Here is a 15,877-nt window from a genome sequence, read left to right as displayed (position 1 = left end):
TATTGCCAATTCCATTGAGGTTTAATAAAAATATGGCCATTTAAGTGAACCCACCATTTCCAATTTCCTTTAGTAAACACAGATTTACAGGGTTCTCCATAGTAAAACATCTTTATCTGACCTTTTAGAGGTCAACTTTTGTTCAACCACCTTTGAAAAGAAACCTTATTCAATACAACATATGCCTACATGATATAATCATGATAAAAGCTTCACATCACTTAGAAATACCCTTACATGTATACCCCCCACCCCCCAATCTTTTGATTTTCATAAAAAGCCATGGTTTGAAATGTTTTACCTAATTTTATGAAACATGTGGCAATTTCCTTGAGTCATTTCTCACACATATTTGAAAACAATCATCAATGATTCTAAAATGTGATCTTTATTTGTTTATTGTATGATTTGTACCATTTTAATTAACAAATAGACAGCTGTCCTGCTTGTGATTTCTTGTTTTCATGAAAAAAGTAAGCTAACAATCATATTTAGTGAATATCTAATCTATTCTGATTTCTAGTCTTCTTCTAACCATGCTAAAACAGTAAGTTACAACCTACAAGTTAGACATCTGCCTTAAATTAGAATTAAATTCAAACACACCCAGGTAGCTGGAGACAGAGTTGATTTCAATGAAAAATGTTCAAATTTGACATGTTTTTCTACTTTTTTATGCATATATACCTTAGAAAGGTAGAAATAGGTTGTTTCTTGTTCATTTCAAAAGTAATTATCATAGCAGATGTTATTTCAAAGTCAAATGTACATTTACATATCCTACATGTAATCTTAATGCAGACAATTAAATAGAGGGGGGGGGGGGGTTCCAATTATGTAAACACATCTAAATATCTTTATGAAATAAAAAATAAAGGAAACATAATTGTATACTTTTATTGAAAAACAAATTTTCACAGCAATTATGAATTTCTTTAAACAGCCTTAATTTTGTTTTCATAATTTCTTATCAAACACAAACCACAACATGGCATGATGCTTTCTTCAAGTTCCATTATTGTTCATGCATTATCGGATTTAATTTGAATTACCAGTAAATAGTCTGTAGAACACAAGGAATATGCATGTGGATAGAGGTGACAGGTTAATCTCAGGAGCTGACCCACAAGAATCAACAGGTACCGGTAAAAGCCATGTGGTAACAAGAGTGTTTTGAGCTGAAATAAATAAAAAAAATAATTAGCTGTGTTTACATACATGTACTAGTAATAGCTGTGTTTACATTAACATATGCATAGTATTTCTGTAAAAAATACACTGACCATGCAGTGTAATAAGTATGACATATCCCAATACATGACATAACATTTAGGCAGTACAAAATCAAAAATTTGCATATCAAGTCATAATATAATATTAAAAAATTTTCATAGGTATAAACACTTATCAAATTGAGAAAGAGAGAGAGTTTGAGAGAGAGAGAGTTTATTACCATACTTGTAGTGCAACAGTCAATATTTCAATTCGTAAATTACAAACGAATATTTCCCACCGAACAGCGTCAAAGTACATGTACTGTTATTAGCTTCTGGTATACCATTTTGTATCAATTCTACTGTGTATTTTTTGTTTGCAAATAAATTTAGCGAGGGGTTTTGTTTATTTTCTTATAAATTACATGTTTTAAAAACAATACTACGTGTAATAAGCATAAAACATGTATGAGTAAACTTAATGAAGAATTTTTAATAGATTATTTTTCAAAGAATGTGGTACATTACATGTATGTCAATCTTTATAAAACTAGCGTATATTTCGTGCGCCATAAATTGCAAGTTTTTTGTAAATATCATTTACTTGCATGATAGGTATATATGGTCTAACCAAAATTTTCTTCATAAAGCTACAGCTGTATGTACCACATATATGTTTTGTCACAAGTATACATTTAAAAAAAAAATACCCAAATTCCAACAATTTAAATAAACTCAACTCATTCTCTGATAAGTTCATTGTGTTTTGTGCCTGCATATCTTATTTGTCTGCTGCAACAGCAGCCAATCAGCGGTAAGCTGAATCCACAAAAAGAAAGTTTGTGTTTTAGGAGCGGGTAAATTGTTTATGCGACACTGTCAAGAAAACCACACCAAATAATTACAAGAAACATAAATATTCACTTAAATGTATTCTGTTGTAAAGTAAAGGTTTTTAACACTTATTGCATCTTGCAAAACATGTGATGACCTTAATCATCTGTCATATATCTGATATACATGTATAATTATGTAAAAGATGGGAGAAATAACGACGGAACAAAGTGGGATTCGAACCTGGCCCTCTGAATCTCTAGTCAAGTGCTCTACCAACTGAGCTACATGTATCTGGCACCGGTATTCAAACCAGTCTGACCGTCACATTCCTCCCCCTTAAATGATCTTCACCCTCGAAGATCATCCCTGGCAGGATCGAGTTAACCTGTTAGTTCCAGGGGTTGGTCACAACACCAATATTGTAACAGGATGGGAGAAATAATGAAGGGATTTGAACCTGGGCCCCCTGAATCTCTAGTCAGGTGCTCTACCAACTGAGCTATCTGGCACTGGTATTCAAACCGGTCTGATCATCACATATATAAAGAATTATTTTATTAATAAACAATGTTGTTCAATTAAAAATAACACTCGCAACCTTCAGTTTTTGTCTGTAATTAATCAATATTGGCGTGCGATCTGTTCTCGCCGAGTACCATTTCTCACCAGTGCATTGTTACGTCATTTTATCAACACATAAAATTATATACGAAAATATGATGTAACAGTGCACCAGCGAGAAATGGTCCTCGGCGAGAACTGCTCGCACGCCAGTACTGCCAGTAGTCAGATTAAAAAAAGAGAATAAAAAATTACATTTAAAACATTAACAAGGACAATTTAAGTACACATCATAACTGCTAAACAAGAAAAATTATGTGAACTGGTAGAATGGTAGGCATAGTTCTAACTTGTAACCTACATGTACAAGTACATGTACCGGGTACCCGTTGGTCTGCTATACCTCTTTAATGATACAATGATCGGCATCATAAAGATATTAAAGTCATGTTTTAACTCTGAAGTCTGAAGTATACAATTTTATTTACTTGAAGTTATGTCTACAGGGTATTCATGACTACATTTGGAGTCCTCTGCACAAGAATATATGATATGTTTCTAATTAGACCCTGCTTTGAATTTTGAGTTGAAAATTCACAATCTGTTATTTTTTTAAATAGATAAATTCAGTTACCCTTTCCAGTCCCCCATGAACCTCGAGCGAGTCTAAACACCCATGAAACATGTAAAAATTACACGTTAGTAAACAAACACCCACACCATAACAAAAACATCTAACAGTGTGCACGTACTTACATGTACATCTATACTATATACTAAATTTTAACCAGTTAACAAGAAACTTTAAAAGGAGTAAAAGCCTCACCTTCTTCAGTAACATCCACATAAATCACACACTTTAATGTCTATCTTTTCTCCTTTATTACTCGTAGCTTATCAACGGCTGATCGTCGACAGAAGTGTGGCTGTCAGAATTTCCTCGTAAACGATTCACACGAGAAAAATATCCTCCTTAAACAAATATGTAGTATTGTTCCCTGTGCATGTTCATATGTTTCACAGCAAATTGAAAATGCATGTGTACACCGAAAGAATACACAACTTCTCCTCTGCATTACGGCTCTCTCTTTTCTACAATGCCGTTCGTTACTGTTTACATTCGGCGCGCGCGCGCGGGGGTCACAAACAGGGGCGCCCCGACAAATAGTTGCACATAGAACGTTTAAATAATGTGTGTTCATTGAATTCATAAATGATATAGATGAAAAAAATGAAATTGAATCACAACAATTTATCTAAGACGCAACACAACGTAATGCAGTAAATGCCTGGGCCTTAATGTGGCATTTGTTCGCTTGTGTGTCTATGTAGACATATTAACTCGTTCATGTACGATTCTCACATATTTGTTTTATGAAATTTGAAAAAAAATATAGGACAGAACTTGTTTAATTTGATACCAAATGACATTATTTAATATATTAACAATAACAAAATTAATTTTTTTTCATAAAATGATAACGATTTTTGCTATCAGAAAAATACGTGTATGAGCTGCTGACCCCTAATTATAGGGGCCAGCCCTTTTTTCTTAATTTTAAATGAAAGCTATCGTTATTCTAAACAACTTTTGTTCTATATGTATTAACAAAATATTTTTAGTTTAAAGGTTATAATACAAAAAGCAACAAAATTTCAGCTCCGAAAAAATCTTAAACTTTGGCGACAAATAGCTCAAAAACTAAGAAAGAAATTACCAAAATTTTCATGCCAGCAAAATTATAAAATGTTACCGACAATTTCGCCAAATTTCATGCATCTATCATCTGTAGTTCCCGAGATCAACTCTGGACAAAAGACCACCCAATTTTCAATTAAAGGGCAATAACTCATAACCGGAAGTGAATTTTAAAAATTTGAAAAAAACGTCTGGAGATATTAATATCATCTACATACCCTGAAAGTTTCATAGCAATCAGACAAAAAATGTTCGAGAAATCTCGTGCACAAAATTTGCGGGAAAAAAAAAAATAATAACTAGAGCAAAGCTCGTTGCAAAGCAACGAGTGGGTCTTCCGTTAATGTCGAGAGAAAAGCGATAACTACCTGTAAGAAGCAGAGTTCTTAAGCCAAGAACAAGAGTAACTAAAACAATAAGAAACAAATCGAATAATTCTTGGTACGACTTAACAAAATCCGAATGATTTTAAGTACGACTAAACAAAAACCTTTCCGATTTCAAGAATGTCTTAACAAAATAAACCAAAATGTGCTCATTTACGACTTGACACGATTATTTTTGGTACGATTTTTTTTTTAAACCAAGAACGCGGAATCAAAATTTCCGGGAAAATCAAATTTTAAACCCCAATTTCTCTGTAGTGCATGGTCCGATTTTAAAACGAATTTCAGCGTTAGATTAAGCTTAAAAAGATCTTTGTTTTTGCTGAATGAAAAATATCAAATTATCGCTTATAAAAAGTTATCATAAAAAGACTTACTAGCCCCTTTAGCCCCTAATTTGAAGGGCCGCCCCTTATTTCTTTATATCAAATAAAAGGTCTCGCAAATGTAAACATAGTTTGTTCACATGTATTCACGAATTGTTAAACGTTTTCGAGATATCGGAACAGCTGTGTTTTAGGGGCCGACCCTTTTACTCCGAATCGGGGCCACCAACAATTTTTTTTTAATTGCCATATTGTTAAGAACATTATTCTTAACATTTTGTGTTCTTCATTGCTTTTCAAAATATTTCTCCTTTTTCAGATATTAATGATCAAAGTTTTGAACTTCTGGCCCCTTCAAACCCCTAATTACGCAATATATGATTTAGCTAAGGTACTGTAAAGATAAACAGCTGTACAGTAAACATTTTTGCTTCTATAATTAATAACAAATTTTTGTTCAGTAAAGAGTTATTGTAAGAAGATTTTAGAGCCCTCTTTGCCCCTAATTTGAGGGGCCAGCCCCTTTTTCTTGATATCAAATTAAAGGTCTTGCAAATATAAACATATTCTGTTCAGCAAATGTTCACAAAGTGTTGACTGTTCTCGAGATATCTGTATAAATGTGTTTTAGGGGCCTACCCTTAAAATCCTTAGTGGGGCCATCATGAAAAAAAATTAAGGTGGCATATTGTACAGAACATTATTCTTAACATTTTGTGTTCTTCATTGCTTTTCAAAATATTTCTCCTTTTTCAGATATAAATGATCAAAGTTTTGAACTTCTGGCCCCTTGAAACTCCTAATTACGTAATATATGACTAAGCTATGGTACTGTATAGATAAACAGTTGTACAATAAACATTTTTGCTTCTATGATTCATAACAAATTATTGTTCAGTAAAAGGTTATTGTAAGAAGAATTTAGAGCCCTCTTGGCCCCTAATTTGAGGGGCCAGTCCGTTTTCTATGATATCAAATTAAAGGTCTTGCAATAATAAACATCTTTTGCATTACATTATTTAACAAAATATATATTCATCAAAAGATATTTCAGAAAATGTTCAAAAATTTCGTGGAAAAATGTTGTGCTTATTTTCAGGTTCAGGCGAGCTTCGAAGCCTTGCACAATTTTCATAAGTGAAGGCAATGGGGTACATCTACATACATTCATCTACAATCCCTGAAAATTTCAAGCTTCTATCTTGATAAGTGTCGGAGGAGATGCGTGGACAAAATGACCCTTAAAAATTTATAAAATCGTTAATTTCTGAAACCGGAAGTGACGTCTTAAATTTAAATTTTAATAACCTCGAGTATTTACGATACCAAACAAGTTCTGAAAATTTCGTGGAAATCGGTTGAATAGTTTTTGAGATATAAGCCACAAAAAAAGTCAGAGGAAGAATAATAATAATGAAAAAGAATCCGAAGAAAAACAATAGGGTCTTCCGTTGGAAACGGAAGACCCTAATAAGAAACAGTAGAATAACAGAAGGGTTTTCCGTTGAAAAACGGAAAACCCTAATAATCTTAACCAGCACAATAATAGAAAGGTCTTCCGTTGGAAACGGAAGACCTTAATAACGTTATCTTATGTCTCTGTTTGGATGAAAAATTACATTTTCAAAAATTGAATTCAGTTAACATTAGATGCAATAATGTAGCCCTCTCCGATTTATTACAGTCCCTGATATAATGGACACAACCCATGCACAGATCAACTTTGTAATGCAAATTTTAGTCGATAAAGTTTGTCTCAATATAAACGTATTCAATCGTTTTTGCTGACAATATAGATTCACTTCGATCTGTAAACTATATTTAACAAAAAAAAAACAAAAAAAAACGTTGGTTGACAATCGTTAAGAATTTGATAATTACGATATCTGTCAATTATCATAGTTCATCGTCATAAACTTTAAATCATATTCCTAAACCATAATAAATATTCTGCATAATTATAGCCGTTATAAGAATCTGAAAAAGGTTTATGTTCAAGGAATAAGGAATCATTCTTTGAGTATTGTGAGGTGATCAAATTCAATAAAGCTCGATGTGCTTTATGATAGATTTGATCAAGCACGACCGTGTTTGATCACCTCATAATATTCAAACAATGATTCTTCATTATTTATAATCAAATAATTTTCAGCAATTGTACGATTAAATATCAACATAGCCATTGATGAAATGTATTGGACTATACGCTACAAAATCGATTCGTTATAATAGACAAAGACACTGAAAAATGTGTGTGTGTGTGTGTGTGTGTGTGTGTGTGTGTGTGTGTGTGTGTGTGTGTGTGTGTGTGTGTGTGTGTGTGTGTATATATTTGAAACTATACTAGTATCTAAATGGATGGCATGCCAAGTTGATAAAAAATGAACAACACATAGTTTCACATTTATCGACTGTAAACTATAGTTTATGAATCATTAACTATTATAGCAAACGATTCATTAACTATATTTTTCATCTGTAAAACAATATTAGTGGTTAATGAATGCTAATCTAAGTTTATTCGTCTGTAAATAAACGTTAACAATAGATTTTGCGGATAAATATATAGATTCACGCCTGAAACTTACTTAGCCATTCGTCTATGGTTAACGTTTATTTACAGAATGATACATGTAAACTTAGATTAGCATTTGTATATTAAATATAATATGGTTTTACATATGAAAACTATAGTGAAGGAACTGTTCACTATACTTTACGGAATGTAAACTAAGGTTAACTTTGGCACGCCAAATTCACAAAAATGAGCTAAACATAGTTTCACGTACGATAAATTAGGTGGATCGATTGTTAAGTATAGTTGACGAACCGCAAACTATTATAACCGCCGGTTTTGTACCGTATAGGGTATTTTCCGTACCGGGCGATTACTAGGGAATTAGCTCAACACTCGCTGTATTTTCCACATTTATTCCAGTTAATAACACAATTATATAAACAGTTACTCTCCACTCCGTACACATTAAAAAGGGGAAACTCGCTTATAAATAATTCTAACTTAATGTTAACCTACATATGACGGTGAGGGAAAACGTAACGGATTAGACGAACGACTTGTACCTTGACTCTTAACCTCCAACTATCGAACTCTGACTCTCTACTCTCTTCAACTAACCTACAATCATTTCTAAAACATATATTATTATTTTACTGGCGTGACCCTCTAAATAATTGACATATATAAATCACCCAATCAGAGAATATATTTCTTAATCCTAACTGACCATCGTCCAGGTAAACGCCCATTTATTCACCTGCGTTAATCCGCTAATTGTTATATGTAATTGCATTAACTCTATTAGTGTCAAACACACATTTGTTAGCTGAAACCATTGTCCTTCAATCCTGCCTTTCTAATAAGTATCTTTCCTATAGCTACACTTGATTACTTTGATGTCCCATTTCTTTGTTACAGTTAAGACGTTTGATAAACACTAATTTACATTCTATCACATCACAGTCAGGAGGAATTTCACGATAATTAAGAAGAGTAAATAACGATAATTTACCAACAAGCTAAACTATAGAAAATGTTCGCAACATGTAGAATATACATTTTACATGGTGATAGTTAATATTTCGTTAACTATTATAATCTCACTTTTTTGTTAATTTGGCGTACCATACACATCTGTTAACTATGATTTTCACTCTTTAACTATACTTAAGAGTTGTTATAGTTCCCAATAGTTAAACTATATTTATCAGGTAAACTATGTTTTGTAATCCCAAATGGTTGTTTTTAGTGTTAATTATTGTTTATACTTCCAAAACATAGAAGATCGTGTTAACTATGGTTTACAGATGGAAAAAATATGCGATAACAATAGTTTCACAGTTGATACAGTTGGTTTATCGACTTTAAACTATAGTTTACAAATCGTAAACTTTAGTTAACTGTAAACTACAGTTTCACTGTCAACTATATGGCATGCCAATTTCATAAAATTAAGCTATAATCATAGTTTCACAGTCGATAAACTAGGTTTAACGGTTGTAAACTATGGTTTACGGACAGAAAACTATTATAGTTCAAGACGACAATCTTTACTTCACAACTGTAAACCATAGTCATAACGCCATCATATATGTTTCAGAAGTGTAAAACTATAATTAACATTGAAAACAACCATTTGCATATGCAAAAGGTTTATCTGATAAATATAGTTTCACGATTGTGAAATTATAATTAACAACTCTTTACTATGGTTAACTGATGTAAATTATAGTTTACAGATGTGAATATATATATATATATATATATATATATATATATATATATATATATATATATATATATATATATATATATATATATAAGCACAAACATTGCAATAACTCTCCAATTGACATATACCTGCCCATAGTGAATGATAAAGATATACATAAAGCACAGATTTTTTGGAGCTCCACCTCCGCCCCGGCCGGGGCTTGAACTCACGACCAATATATATATATATATATATATATATATATATATATATATATATATATATATATATATATATATATATATATATATATATATATATAGACAAATTCTATCGTTGAAGTTATTTACAGACGGATAAACTTAGATTATCATTCATAAACTATAATTTACAACCGTTATATATTATAGTTAACGAATTGTTAACTATATAGTTTTACGGTTAGTAAACTATAGTTTACAATAAACTGTTATTAACTGTAGTTTAGCGTTCGTAAACTATAATTAACTGTCGATAAACCAAGTTTATCATTCGTGAAACTTTATTTGACGCCGTTAATCTATATTTCACATCTGTAAACCAAAGTTCACGCGATCATCTATGTTAAAGAAGCGAAAAAATATAATTTACACTGAATAAAACCATTTGCGATTGCAAAACATAATTTTTCTGATCATAATGGTTTCACGATTGTAAAACTATGATTATGTAAATTGTAGGTTACAGATGTGAATCTATTTCTATCAGCAAAATCTTTAACGTTATTTGCAGACAGATAAACTTAGATTATCATTCGTTAACTATAGTTTACAACCTTTAAATATAGTTTTACAGATGAAAACTATAGTTAAAGAATCGTTAACCATATAGTTTGCGGTTCGTAAATTATGGTTAACAGTCGATAAACCTAATTTACCAATTGTGAACCCATGTTTAGCTCATTCTTGTGAATTTGGCGTGCCATAGATGTGAATCTTTATATATACTCATCAGTAAAATCTTGTTTTACATGTAACAGACAGAAAAAAAAATCGTGAAGCGTTATGAAAATGTGGTTTCACAGATAAAAACTATATGGTGAACGAATCGTTTTTGCGGTTCTTAAACTATTAATAACAGTCGATACATTTATAATTTATCGACTGTTTAATTAAACTGTGTACATGTGTAGTTCATTTTTTTTTAATTTGGCGTGCCATATATATTAGCATTCGAAAGCTATAGGTTACAACTACGGAAGCGTATTAGGGTCGCCGCAGTATTTTTTATTAATTTGTTATAACAGATTATCAATTTGTTATAACAGATTAGTAATTTGTTTTAACAAATTATTAATTTGTTATAACAGATTAGTAATTTGTTATACCAGATTATCAATTTGTTATAACAGATAATCAATTTGTTATAACAAATTAGTAATTTGATATTACAAATTCATAATTTGTATTAACAGATTAATAATAGCATGCAGATATCATATAGCATTGCATAGAAATCTCGTAGCATTGCATTTTCATACTATTTTTTGGTAAATTAAAATGCTTTCTCATGATATATGATATTACATGATATGGTATGCTGTGCTAGGTTTTGTTATGCTATGATGAATGAGAATCAAATGATATGCAATAAGATCCAATCCTATGCAATGTAATTCCAATGATATGTTATCTAAATTCCATAGCATAGCATTGGAATTACATTATATACCATTGGAATCTTATAGCATATAATTTGATTTTCATTCATCATAGCAAAGCATCATTTAGCGTTTTATATCAATAACATTGAATAGCATCGAAATATCATAGCATATCATTATATGCTTTTGTTTTAGTAAATTTAAATGAAATGCTCTATGAAGATATATGATATTATATGATATGGTATGCTGTGCTAGGTTATGTTATGCTATGATGAATGAGAATCAAGTGATATGCTATAAGAATTAAATGTTATGTAATATGATTTTAATGCTATGTTATTTAAATTTCATAGCAAAGCATCGATATACATTATAAAGCATTTGAATCCTATAGCATTTCATATGATTCTCATTGATCATAGCATTGCTAACCATATCATTAAGCATTTCATTTCAATTTAATATAGCATGGCATAGAAATCTTACAGAATTCCATAGGAATCTCATATCATTGCTTATGAATCTCGAAACATTACTCGGATCTCATAGCACAGCATAGCATGAGATTGTAATAGATATGCATAAAATGACAGTCAACTATCATAGCATAGCAATGGAATCTCATTACAAAACATTGAAAATATCATAGCATACCAAAAAATAGTATGAAAATGCAATGCTACGAGATTTCTATGCAATGCTATGATATCTCTATGCTATTATTAATTTATTAAAACAAATTATTAATTTGTTATTACAAATTATTAATTTGTTATAACAAATTACTAATTTGTTATAACAAATTACTTATTTGTTATAACAAATTAATAATCTGTTATAACAAATTGATAATCTGTTAATAATTAATAAACTGTTAATAATTAATAATCTGTTATAACAAATTTATTGTGGTAGATCGGGATTTCGTTTCTATTTATTATTATTCGTATTCCGATCCCAATGCGATTTATTCTATTACTTTGGTAACGCCCACTTTATACGATAGCCAATAACTTTAATGACATTTGTCTATTGTTCTGTCCCATATATAAACCCATGTAAGTCCTTATTTGACGAAGGAGACGGCTGGTTTCGCTAGCTACTTTTCTCCTGAAGCAGAGAGGGGGAAGGAGACGGCTGGTTTCGCTAGCTACTTTTCTCCTGAAGCAGAGAGGGGGAGGGAGACAGCTGGTTTCGCTAGCTACTTTTCTCCTGAGTCCCGGCCCGTCTCGTCTGTCTATTTAGGTCCCTGTTAAAGTTAGGTTTTAGGGTTTGGGGATTTTAAGTATATGCTATTGCCTTGTGTTCTTATTTTGTTATAATAAATTTATAAAGGGTTGTTAATCTTGGTTTTCATTTACTTTGGGTTTGGTTTATTATATCTGGTTTATCTATATTGAGAGTAAAGTCGTTTTCATACCTTATTTATAATTTAGTAAAGTTTGGTAATGTAGAGGTCAAATTTCGGTCTCAAAACAAAAATAAACACAACGCGAAGTACTGATAAAAACCTATACGGCACTGACCTGCTACATTATTTGGTGCCGTGACCAGGATAGGGTTTGTTTACAATGGTCAGTGGCACGTGCTACTCACTTTGAGAGCCCTATTCAGTGATTCGGACTTGGCTGAATTCTTTTGTTGTCAGTTTCTATTGTATTGTGGGGTTTTTTTTCTTTAGCTGTCGCTTTTCTTTGTAATGGATTTGTGGGTTTGAGAATTCATTCCTGCTGTTCGTGAGTTGAAATATTTAGTAGATTATTTTTGTACTTGATTTTTTACGCTGCATTTTTTTCATCATGCAGTTATGTTTAGAGTTGATGGAGAATTTTTGCGTGAGAGAAATTATCCCCCAGCACATATTCAGACCGGGAATGGTGTCCCTTATGAAAGTTCCGATAAGTCCAACGAAGTTAGAGTAAATACTATTGATAGACGGATAGAAGAGTTATCAGCAAAGTGTGATTTTTTAGAGAAAGAGCTTAAAACGAAGTATTTTAAAAATGGTTTTGCTTTTGAAAATGTACGTCAGACAGCTAGAGAGAATCGAACGCACGTGCAATCTGACAATTATTTGGCACAGACACGTCATTCAAAGTATAGGAAAGAAATTAAGTCGCCAACATTTGATGGTAGTTTTGATATTCATGAATTTTTCATTCAGTTTGAACAGGTTGCTAAGTGGAATGGGTGGAGTAAGAGAGAATGTGCAAGTCAGCTTATTATGAGTTTACGGGGGTCTGCAAGACATGTGTTATCCGAAATTCCTTTGACAAAGTCTGACAATTATGATGTTTTAAAAGAAATTTGTAAAAACTATTTCAATCCCGGAGAAAACGTGAAAGCTTACCAAGTTGAGTTTAAAACAGCGCGTAGACAAAATGGGGAAACAGTCGAAGATTTTGGTTATGCTTTGAAAAGGTTAGCCTTAAAATCGTATCCACATATTCCCTATAAATACTTAGAACCTCATATTGTTGACCAGTTTATCTTTGGTTTAGGGGATATTGATTTGCAAAAGCATGTTCAGTTTTAACATCCCTCCACAATTGAGAAAGCGATAGGTCTAGCAATAGAATATGAGAGTTTCGTAAGTAATTTTGTCGCAAACCAAATGCCTGTTTTAGTTCACACAAGTGACAGCGATTTTAATGCTTTAAAAGCATCTATTAGGGAAGAAATTCAGAAAGCGTTTTGCGAACATTATGTTGATGAAGTTGAGTCTTTACAGAATTCAAACACGTCTGTTTGCAGAAACTTTTCCCATAAAATTATCAGTAAATCGTGCCATCTGGTTGGTCATTGTTCTGAAAATTTAAGCTCGTTAGAAACAACTCTTACTCTCGAAAAACTTTCAGGGACTAATGCCATGGTCGGGTCATTAGTTTCAGGCCGTTCAAACCTTACCGAACACAGTCGACCATTCGAGGTAGAGGTAGAGTCGCAGAACCAAACAGAAACTGGTGGAACGCAGGGTAAAGTTCAATGTTCCGAAGAAAATGTATGTCTTGGTGAAATTACTACAACACACGATGTGCCTCTTGACTTTAAGTCCAGTTCTACATGTAATTCTGTAATAGATGAATCCGAGTGTTCTGACACTGAGTTACAGACTGAAACGGTTTCCCATTTAAGTGATAATGGCGTTATGTTGTCAACTTTGAACCCCGAAGCAAATGTTTTTATACCAAACTCTCAGACTTGTTCAGATTTTACAGAAAAGAGAGAGAACGAGCACATGGCAAATTCTGTCCTGGAATGGAAGCATGATGGAAGAACTGTTCCCCCTGGTAAAGTTAATTCTTGTCTGAGCGGTGAAATCCCCTTACAGTTGTCGTTCGTGGGTACTACTTCTATGTACAAGCCCGTCAGCCCAGTATTGTACCCTTACTGCCGACCCGAGCATCCGAAGGGAATTGGCTAAATGTGTTTATATTACAATGTCAGTTGAAAGTTAGAGCGATGTAGCATTTACGTGTTCGTTGATTTGTTTATTTTTGTGGCTTATAAACTAAATTAGATTTTTTTGTAAAATTTGATAGGATATTAAACACGCGTAAATCTAGTAGGTTAGTCTAACAGTAACTATCCTCTGTCGATCTTGTTGACAAAACTGGGATAGTATGCCTGTTAATAACCCGTGTAAACATAATACTTTAATGTACTGCAAAGTTCCGTGTTTTGTGTTCTGTGTGATGATTTGATATATGGATTCCGTTATGATATTTATGACATGTTTATTAATAATTTTTCTTGATTTTCCAGACCACGTATTCACCAGTTTTATTGCAGTTTATCCAGACACCATGTTGACCAATGCAAAATTTGGAAATGGACTGGAACCTGATACATTCAACTCCATATATTTCAAGTGTCTGATCGCCTTCATAATATCCGATGTTTTACCGGTATCCACTGTGTTCATTCTGGAATCCGTGAAGTTTGTGATTATCGTGTGTAAATGTTGTGTTATACCTATAGTATTATATTCCGGAATGTGTTCCAATTCGTGATTGCTGAGGACCATGGAGACTGGTACTGTGAAGCCACGGTGAACTTAGCAATGTGACATATTCACCTGATTATGTTTTGCTTATTTTGCATTATGTATGTTTTTGAGGGAAATTTGATTGAAATGCACCACTTGATTTTAGTCAAATGCATAGCATTTGTCTTTAAGGGGGGAGGAATGTGGTAGATCGGGATTTCGTTTCTATTTATTATTATTCGTATTCCGATCCCAATGCGATTTATTCTATTACTTTGGTAACGCCCACTTTATACGATAGCCAATAACTTTAATGACATTTGTCTATTGTTCTGTCCCATATATAAACCCATGTAAGTCCTTATTTGACGAAGGAGACGGCTGGTTTCGCTAGCTACTTTTCTCCTGAAGCAGAGAGGGGGAAGGAGACGGCTGGTTTCGCTAGCTACTTTTCTCCTGAAGCAGAGAGGGGGAGGGAGACAGCTGGTTTCGCTAGCTACTTTTCTCCTGAGTCCCGGCCCGTCTCGTCTGTCTATTTAGGTCCCTGTTAAAGTTAGGTTTTAGGGTTTGGGGATTTTAAGTATATGCTATTGCCTTGTGTTCTTATTTTGTTATAATAAATTTATAAAGGGTTGTTAATCTTGGTTTTCATTTACTTTGGGTTTGGTTTATTATATCTGGTTTATCTATATTGAGAGTAAAGTCGTTTTCATACCTTATTTATAATTTAGTAAAGTTTGGTAATGTAGAGGTCAAATTTCGGTCTCAAAACAAAAATAAACACAACGCGAAGTACTGATAAAAACCTATACGGCACTGACCTGCTACATTATAATCTGTTATAACAAATTAATAATTTGATATAACAAATTGATAATCTGTTATAACAAATTACTAATCTGTTATAACAAATTACTATTCTGTTATAACAAATTGATAATCTGTTATATCAAATTACTAATTTGTTATAACAAATTACTAATCTGTTA

This window comes from Magallana gigas, chromosome 7 (assembly GCF_963853765.1).
Source record: "Magallana gigas chromosome 7, xbMagGiga1.1, whole genome shotgun sequence".
Lineage (NCBI taxonomy): Eukaryota > Metazoa > Mollusca > Bivalvia > Ostreida > Ostreidae > Magallana > Magallana gigas.
This window is presented reverse-complemented; position numbering follows the sequence as displayed.